This window comes from Dipodomys spectabilis, unplaced genomic scaffold (assembly GCF_019054845.1).
Source record: "Dipodomys spectabilis isolate Male_0828 unplaced genomic scaffold, ASM1905484v1 ptg000164l, whole genome shotgun sequence".
NCBI lineage: Eukaryota > Metazoa > Chordata > Mammalia > Rodentia > Heteromyidae > Dipodomys > Dipodomys spectabilis.
The window spans coordinates 8656025-8666263 of NW_024870841.1; positions in this window are offsets into that span (position 1 = coordinate 8656025).

The following is a 10239-nucleotide window of genomic DNA, read 5'->3' on the forward strand; positions in this document are numbered from 1 at the left end:
GGGCGGGTCCTGGTCGTGAGCCTGAACTCTGGGCCTGGGCGCTGTCAGCTCTTCAGCTCAAGGCTAGCACTCTAACACTTGAGCCACAGCGCCACTTCCGGATTATTTTTCTGCTTATGTGGTGCTGAGGAATAGAACCCAGGGCCTCATGCATGCAAGGCCAGCACTCTATCACTGAACCTCCTTCCCAGCCCAGTACTCTTGCCTGGTTTCTGGTTCTAAGTTATGTTGACTACAAGCAAAGAGAAATCTAACATCACAGTAGATTCGGGAGCAACTGGCCTACATTGATTTGGACTGTGTTTTAGCTATCAGGTTTGCCTACATCATCTTCAAGAGAAGTTTTGTCTATACAAGTTGTAATATATTAACTGAGTTAATCTCACAGAACCAGGTGGCAAGCATTGAAGGGACAAGTAGCAAATTTGGAAGCAATATGAGAATCATTCTGTGTAACAGAAGTTCAAATGTGAAAAAAATATTCAAATTTCCCCTTTTAAATTTCTTTGGGCTCGATGCCTTCCGTCGGGTTTGACACCACGATATGGGAGATATGCTAGTGCATCCTTTGGCAGAGGGCTAGAATTCTGCAATGTTAGCCATAGCACCTCTTCTCTTTGTTGTCATCGGATAGTCGAGATAAGATTCTCAATGACTTCCCTTCCTGGGCTGGCATCCAAAAATAATACAGAGGTCTCAATCTCTCAGATTGATATGATTGCAATAGGCTTCATAAAATTTTATTACAAATTTTAGAAACGTACATTTACTCAATTTTGGCCTTTATTTACTCAAATATGGGTTACTTATGCACAATTTATAAACCCATAGAAGGGGTGATTGAAAATATATTTGAAAATATTCAAAATGGAGGCTCATCAAATGTCTTCTTTAAAAACTCAACGCAGAAGCTGTGTTTCCCTTGCAGCTCTGGAAATTACTGTAGTAGTGTTACATTCACACACACACACACAAAACCTATTCTGTCAAACTTCGAATATTGTGAAATTTATGATCAAAATAAAAGAATAATTTTGTAATCAATACACTATATATAGATAAGAGACACAATGCATCTCACATGTTAACAGTTGTTGAGCACTGTCTGAAAACTAAAGTATCCAAAATGAATTATAGGTCATATGATAATAAAGTGCGTGTCTTAACAAAATGATTTAGTGTTGAAGAATGACATTAATTTATACTTTGAGAATGAGGCAATGGGAAAGAAAAGAAAACCACCTCTAAATTTTGTGAAACATGGCATACACAGTTTGACATAGTTGCCCAAACAAAACATTTTGCTAATGTTCCTCTTTGAATGGAGATCTAGAAATACAACTGGAGAAGTACAGAAGTTGTACTTCCATTGTCTTACTTTCCATTCCGTGCTGCGGAGATTTCAGAAGGAATACAAATATCTCTCCATGACATTTCTGCCACACACATTCTCTCACATGTTTCACAAATATTTTCAACAATTTATCTTTAAAAAATCAAATTTATCCATGAACTAAATGTTCCAATGAAACATTACCTTTCTACATTCCACCAGATGGTATGGAAAACTGCATGATCTGATTTTGTGATTTTTATCATAAGGACAGTGCAATAACATCTCTGGATCCACAGATTCCTGTGGAAATAAAAAATACCTCAGGAAAAATCAGTATGTTGGGGGAAATACAAATCTTCATTATTATTTCTCTTATGAATTATACCATAACTCCGAAATCACTATTTGGAGAGTGTAGATTCAAAATATGACGAAGAGTAATACTATGGAATTTAATTTTTCATGTACTCTACTCTCGGTTCCTATTTGGTAGTACATATTTTTACTATTATGAATAACATTCACTTTAGTTAAATAAATATTGCTTTGAGTCAGATGAAACTGTTAGCTTGTGTTATCTTCTGAGAGCACACATCCATTGAGGGGTACTGATTTATTTGCATTCTTACATTTCAATGAAGAAAATGCCCATAATTTACACACTGTTTTATCTTTCAATCTACCATATGAAAAGTTCAAGTTGTAATTACCAGCAGGTCTAAAACTTGAGACAATATCAAGACAAATTCTAGTATCATTTTCTCTCTATTCCTGTGAATAAACCTTCTGTAATTCCCTAAAACAACATGAACTAGACTATTTAAAATAATTTCCCAAAATAAACGGGTACATATGTTGCCCTTCCTCTACTGTGACAGGCAGGTAAATATCAGCAAGTTTTGCCGAGAGAAAAATGCTCTGAGGGAAAACATCACTAAACAAAACGACATGTCTTGTGTATGGTGATTTCGTCAGTTATATGAAAAACAACCTGGTAGAATGGATTCATCTCTAATATTTTTGAGGCTAGACACACGAGAAATGAAAAACATTGATATCTCTGTCTACTTCACAGATCAGGGCCACATATAATAGTAGAAATGTATAGCTTTTGAACTCAACAAATTGCATATTCTTCAGACATTAATTTCTCCATCATATGAAACAATTAGAGGATGGTGCATCATGACAATTTTTGAGTGAATTTGGAAGTTTTTTTTTAATTATGAAAGTCTGAATTAACAAATTTCAAATCCTTTTTACAAATATACAATCCAGATTGAAAATATACAATGATCTTAAAGAGAATTTCCCACTCTTACATATATGTCTTGCTGTGTCTTCATATTATAAGGTGAGTAGGGATTATTATTCAGGAAACTGCTTCCTAGAGAAGTGTGCATTGCAGAGGAAAGGAATCATTGAGATTTTTGAGCATGAAAGTTCAAGATTGGGGCTGTGGTTCAATAGTTAGTAAATTTCAATAGTCTAGTGCCTAATGGCCATGAAGAAGAACCAGAAGACATTAAGCATATGATTGATTTGACCAAATTAAAAGTGTCTTGTACATGTCATTGTTGCAGTAGGTCCACCTGTATCCCTATTTAAACAATTTGTTTTTTCCCTTCACTTCCACTAATTATACCAACATCCAATACAGTGAAAACAGAGCATATGCCATAGGGGAGTGACATACAAAGCATAAAGAACTCATCTTATGAATATATTAGAAACAAAAACAAGAAAAAACATTTGAGTCCTTATATTGGTGTCATTTCAACGAACAGCAACTTATATGAACGTTTCTGCTTCTCTCAAACATATACCAGTTATTGCAAATAAGGCAAACCATGGTACCTACGTTTCTTTTGGCCCGGCTTACTTCACTTAATATAAGTTTTTCCAAGTCTTTTCATTTCCTAACAAGTGGGGCAATGTCATTCTTTCTGATGGAGACATAGAATTCCATTGTGTATATATACCACATTTTCTTGATCCGTTCGTCTACTGAGGGGCATCTGAGTTGGTTCCATATCTTAGCTATGATAAATAATGCTGCAATAAACATAGTTGTGCAGGTAGATTTAGTATGGTCTTGTTTGTGATCATTTGAGTAAATGCCCAAAAGTGGGATTGCTGCATGATAGGGAAGCTCTATGTGAAGTCTTTTGAGGACTCTATATACTATTCCAAAGTGGTTGAACAAGTTTTCATTCCCACCAACAATGCATAAGGTTCCTTTTTGCTCACATCCCCTCAAGAATCTGTTATTATTAGAGTTCTTTATTATAGCCATTCTAAATGGACTGAGGTGGTATCTCAATGTTTTTTTTTTTTTTTGATTTGCATTTCTTTTATGGCTAGGTAGGTTCAACATTTCTTCCTATGCCTATTGTCCAACCTTCTTTCCTCTTCAGAGAAGTTTCTCTTTAATACTTTATTAATTGGCAGTTGTTTCTTTGAAGATTGGTTGTTGTAGACTTTAGCATTTTGAGTTCCAGGTATAATTTAGATATGAGACCCTTGTCCATTTTATGGCTAGTGAAGATCTTCTCCCAATCAGTGGGCATTCTATTGATCTTGCTAGCTATGTCCTTTGCCATGCAGAAGCTCTGCAAATTTTTATTTGACCTTTGTTATGGAGGAGAGTTTACCTGGGTACAGTATTCTTGGTTGATAATTGTTTATGTTTAAGGCATAGCATATATCATTCCAGGCTCTTCTTGCTTTGTCTCTGCTGAAAAATCTGAGGTGATTCTAATTGGTTTCCTTTTATAGTTGGATGATCTTTTCTCCTAGACACATTAAAAAGGATCTTTTCTTTGGTCTGAATTGATCTTGTGCATATTATACTGTGATGGTGGGAGGTCCAGTTCTGGTCTGCTCTATTTGGGGTTCTAAAATCTTCGTGTACCTGAATAGGAATATCCTTTTGCATTTTGGGGAAATTCTCTGCTAGGATCCTTTTAAATAAATTTTCTAGCCCACTAACCTCTCTCTAGGTGCTTCTCTACAACCATTATCCACAGACTAGGCCTTCTGATAGTGGCTTCCAAATATTGAATGGATCTATCATATTTCTTGAATTTGTCTTGGATAGTTGTATATTCTTTCTCTAGAATAGCTATGCTGTCTTCAATCCCTGAGGTTTGATTTTCTGCATGGTTTAACCTACTGTCAAGGCTATGTTTTTTTTTTTTAATTTCTTTTCCTTCTAATTGGTGAGCTTTGATGGCTTCAAATTGTTTATTGGATCTTTGATTTAGATCTTGTGTGAAATTCTTTACTTCCTTAATTTGGTGTTCAGTGTTTATTCTGAAATCACTTAGTTGATTCCTTTTGTTTAGCTCCATTCAGCATTCCCTTTTGGTTTCCCTGAATTCTTTCATGGTCTGTTTACGCGTCCATGATTGCCTCTACTAATCTTATCCCACTCTCCCAATTCCTGTATTATTCTTGTATTAGATTTCCCATGTTCACATAATTCCTGTTTTTCTCTTTAACTGTCCTCAGCCTGTTCAATCATTTCCTGTGTTTCTCTTTGACTGTTCTCCACCTGATCATGCCATTCCTGTATTAATCTTTAAGTAGCTTCCTCACAAGCATGAGATTCCTGTATTAATTTTGGGTTGTCTCCTCTCACTCCCTATTACACTCTCACTGAGCCCTTTGCAGGTTTTCAATCTTTTCATACAACATGTTTACCTATGGAGTTTGTAGAACTTTTTGGAAACTCTCCTCTGGATTATTTATTAACTGTTCTGTTACCTGATTATCAAGAATAGGAGTTTATATACCCAACTTGCAATTTTTCTTGTGTTTTTCCAGCTTTTTCGGCCCATTTGTTACGAAAATAACACCAACTTTGTGTTAGAGCATTATTTTAAAGCAAGCTTCAACCAGGATCCTGTAGTTGCACACTAAAAATGGTTGCAGATAAAATCTAGTTCAATAGACACAATCTATTAAATGTCAAACAACTATAGATTAATGGGCTAAGAAGAAGAAAGAAGGATTTAGCAAGCCAGAAATTATTAGGTTAAGGGAGAAGGGTGGAGAAAAATAGGATTAGAGGGATGTGGAGAGGTGAAAGGTGAGTGAATTTAACCAAATCCTAATGCCTGAGAGAGAAATGGATTGGACAGTATGATAAGAGAAAGATTTTTTAATTTTAATTTTAATTTTTTGTGAACATAATGTACAGAGGGGTTACAATTACATGGGCAAGATAATGAGTCCATTTCTTATCAAGCATTGCAGCCTCCTCCTTTTTTTACCTTTCACATCCCTTTCCAGACTCCCCCCCTCACCCTCTCCCAATCCTTCCCCCCACACCAAAGTTGTAAAGTTCATTTTCGACATGACAACTTGTATTTCTCATTGTTGCAACAGGTCCACCTGTATCTTTAAATGACTTGTTTTTCCCCATCCTCTCCACAAATTGTACGCACATCAAATATAGTGAAAGCAGGTATTATACTGTGGGGGAGGGACATACAAAGCAACAAAGAAATAATCTTATAAATGCGTTAGAAACAAATGCATCAAAGAAAAAAATATTAAAATACATATCTAAGGGTTAATTTTCCTAACATCACATTATCTGACCTTTCCTGCTTGACTCATACATATACTAGATATTGCAAATAAGGGAAACCATGGGACCTATGTTTCTTTGGGCTTGGCTTACTTCACTTAATATAAGTTTTTCCAAGTCTTTCCATTTTCTAACATACGGGGAAATGTCATTCTTTCTGATGGAGGCATACAATTCCATTGTGTATATATACCACATTTTCTTGATCCGTTCCTCTACTGAGGGGCATCTGGGTTGGTTCCATAGCTATGGTAAATAATGCTGCAATAAACATAGTTGTGCTGGTAGCTTTAGTGTGGGCTTGTTTGTAAACATTTGGGTAAATGCCCCAAAGTGGGATTGCTCAGTCATAGGGAAGCTCTATGTGAAGTCTTCTGAGGAACCTCCATACTGCTTTCCAAAATGTTTGGACAAGTTTACACTCCCACCACCAATGAAGTAAGTTCCCTTCTGTCCACATCCCCTCCAGCATCTGTTGTTATTAGAGTTCTTGATTATAGCCATTCTAACTGGCATGAGATGGTATTTCAATGTTGTTTCGATTTGCATTTCTTTTATGATAGGGAGGTTGAGCATTTCTTTATGTGTCTATTGGCCATCCTTCTTTCTTCTTCAGAGAAGTTTCTCTTTAAATCTTTAGCCCATTTATTTATTGGGCAGTTGTTTCTTTGAGGATTTGTTGTTGGGGGATTCAATTTTTTGAGTTCCAAGTATATTTTAGATATGAGACCCTGGTCTGTTGTATGGCTAGTGACGATCTTCTCCCAATCCGTGGGCTTCCTATTGATCTTGCTAACTATATCCTTTGCTATGCTGAAGCTCTGCAACTTTATGCAATCCTATTTGTCCAATCATTCTTTGATTTGTTGTGTTTCCGGGTCTCTATTAAGAAAATTTCAGCCTGCGCCAAGGAGACCTATGGTGATAGAAGAAAGATTTTTAAAAAAGAAAAAAAATGGAAAAACAAAAATTTAAATTTAAAAAGTGAAACACGTAAAATAATGTAAGTCTAAAGTAATTATATTGAGGGAAGAAAAAGATAAAGTAAGAGGAGTGGAGGGACACTAAGGAGACATGAAAAACTAAAAAATAAAATTTCTTAAAAGTAGTTATTAATTATGTAGGTATAAAAAGATAATACTCTATTAAAGTAGTGAAGCCTAAGAGCTTCTGAATCAAGTAATAAATTTCTGCATTAAATAAGAAAACAAGGGAGGTTAAGCTCCAATGTTCAAAGATGGGTGTATATCTCGAGATGAGCAAAACAGTAATTAAGTCATCCAAAAAAGAAGAGAAAAACATGAACAGAATGAAAAGAAGGACCCAAATGTTAAAAAAATAAAAATTAAAAAAGAAGTACGCACACACCCATATATAACCTAAAATAAAACTTTTGAAGGAAAAAAACAAATTAATAGAAAACACTTCTTAATTTAAATTTTAAAAAGTTACAAAAAGAGTTCTTTGGGGATGGGAAGGTGGCTCAGTGTAGATCGCTTGCCTTCCATGCCTGAGGCCCTGAGTTCGATTCCTCAGCACCACATAAGCAAAAAGAAAAAAGCTGGAAGTGGTGCTGTGGCTCAAGTGTTATAGTGCTGGCCTTGAGCTGAAGAGCTGAGGGACAGCGCCCAGGCCCAGAGTTCAAAAACAAAAAACAAAACTAAAAGAGTTCTTTGATATATATTTTTTGCGGGGAGGGAATGGGAAGATGGTGTATCTCCCCTAGGTCCATAAGCAGTCTCTTGGTAGGGTCTCTGGTCTGCTTGTGGTGTTTGGTTTTCCTGTGGCTTGATGGGTTTCTTAAATCAGTTTGTTTGAGCAGGCAGAAAAATGCTCTGATTTACCCAGGATTTTGTGATCCTCATCCAAGGCTACTTCAGTGCTAGAGAGATCTGCATTGAGTTTCACAAAAGAGGAAGATGGCTGTTTCCTGTAGTTTGGAAATGCTGTGAAAAGGCTAGGTTCTGGGTAGGGTTGAGGCCTTTCAGCAAACAGCTTTTTCCTGAGGGGCTATTTCCTGAGACACTCACAGAGCCCAGCCTGGTGTAAATCTCAGGGTTTATGTTTACTGAGTTTCAATTGTTTCTCTATGCTTCTGTAGAGAGGGACAGTCTCTGGCTTTGTATACCCAGTGAATAAAGTCCCTCCTCCAGGGGCAAAGCTACATGTTTCTGGGAAGAGTGACTTTCCCATGTGTGGTGTTGAGCCTGGCAGGTCAGGTTAGGTTCTTGTGACCTGACTCTTTTGTTTTCTTCTAAGGCCTGAGTTGGAGCTAGATGCCCAGCTAGGCTTTTGTCAATATTAATGATGGTGTTCTCCGTGGTATGGGAGGGGCGGCCTTCCCTCCTCTGCTTCCTGAGGAGTGAGGATGTCAGGATTCTATTCACTACAGATTCGTGGTTCTTGGGACATCTCTAGTCTGTGAACAGCAGGATGTAAATATCTGCTACTCTTCAGTTCTTGCTGGTGGTGAGTAGAATCCACAACCCTGCTGTGTCTGGCACCTTTGTCCTGAACTCTCTCTGTTGTATGTGTGGAGGCTACAGCTGCTGCCACTACCACCACTTCCTCCAAAGCTGGGGCTACCAGCAAGTGGTCCTATCTGTCTCCTTGCGTGGATTTTCCCTCTCTGGCCAAGGTCTTTACTGGGATGGCACAACTTGGTGTGATTCTTTAGCCTAGGACTGCTCACTGGAACAATAAATCTGCTTTCTATGCAAGAGCTTCTTTAGCCTCCATCTTCTCCTCTGCCTTCTTCCTCTCCCTTCTAGGCAGTTGGTTCTTTGAGGATTTGTTCTTATAGAATTGACATTTTCAAGTTTCAAATATATTTTATATATTAGGCAGTTGTCCATTGTATAGCTAGTGAAGATCGTCTCCTAATCTGTGGGCTTTCTTTTGATCTTGATAGCTATGTAAACTTTGCCATGCAAAAGCTCTGCAGCTTCATGCAATTCCATTTGTCCATCTATTCTTTGATTTGTGGTGTTTCTGTGTCAAGGAGACCGAGGGTTTCTCCAATTGCTTGCTGTGATGTTTTCAGGGTGTCTGCTTTGACTTTGAGGTCTTTGATCCACTTGGAGGTGAATCTGGTGATTAACCAATTTTGCCAGCACCATTTACTGAAGAGGCTGTCTTTCATTCTATTCCTTTAGCTCCCTTATCAAACATTAGCTGCTATTGGTCTTTGGGTTCATTTCTTGGATTTCAATCTTATTCCATTGGTCCTTAGGTCTGTTCTTGTGCAAGTACCAAGATATTTTGTTTACTATAGATTTGTAGAAGAGTTTAAAATTTGTTATTGATGTTCCTCCAGCACAGTTCTTTCTCTTAAGGATTGTTTTTGCTATTCAGGGTCATTTATTGTTCCATATAAATTTTTGGATTGCTTCTTCTACTTCATTGAAGAATGAAGTTAAATATTGATGATTTACAATGAATTTATAGAAAGCCATTGGAAGTATTGTCATTTTCACTATTGATTCTTCAAATCCAAGAGCATGGGAGGTTTTCCACTTCCTAAGTTCACCTTTGATATTCTTTTCAAATAATTTAAGTTTTCATCGTAAAGATCCTTCACTTCTTCGGTTAAGTTAACTCCTAAGTATATTATTTTTTGTAACGGTATTACAAAAGGAGTAGTTTTCCTGATTTCAGCAGCTCTATTCTCATTATTGGCATACAGAAAAGCCATTGATTTCTGAGGGTTAATTTTATGCACTGCTACTTTGCCAAAAATTCAGATCAGCTTAAATAACTTGTGAGTAGAGTCCGTGAGATTCTTAAATATGACATCATGTCATCCACAAAGAGTGAGAGTTTTACTTCATCTGTCTTTGTTTGGTTCCATTTATATGTGCATCATCTTATTGATGTAGCAATGCATTCTAATACTAAATTGAAGAAAAGTGAAGGGAGTTGACATCCTTGACTCAATCCTGGTTTTAGAGGAATAGGCTTTAGTTTACACCATCTAGGTAAATGCTTGCTCTGGGTTTGTCTTATATAGCCTTTATTATAGTGACGAATGTTGCATGGATTCCAAATTTTTCCAAAGCCTTCATCATAAAGTGGTGTTGGATCTTGTCAAATATTAATTCTGCATCTATTGAGAGAATTATTTGGTTCTTATCCTTGCTCTTCAGAAGTGATAACTTATAATAATTGAACCAGCTTTGCATCCCTGAAGAGAATCCTGTTGTTGATTGTATCTGTGATTTTTTTGGATTCTAATTCACTCAACTTCGATGTAATTTTAATTGTTTCCATCTACTGGATTGGAGTTTAGTTTGCTGTTGTTTTTCAA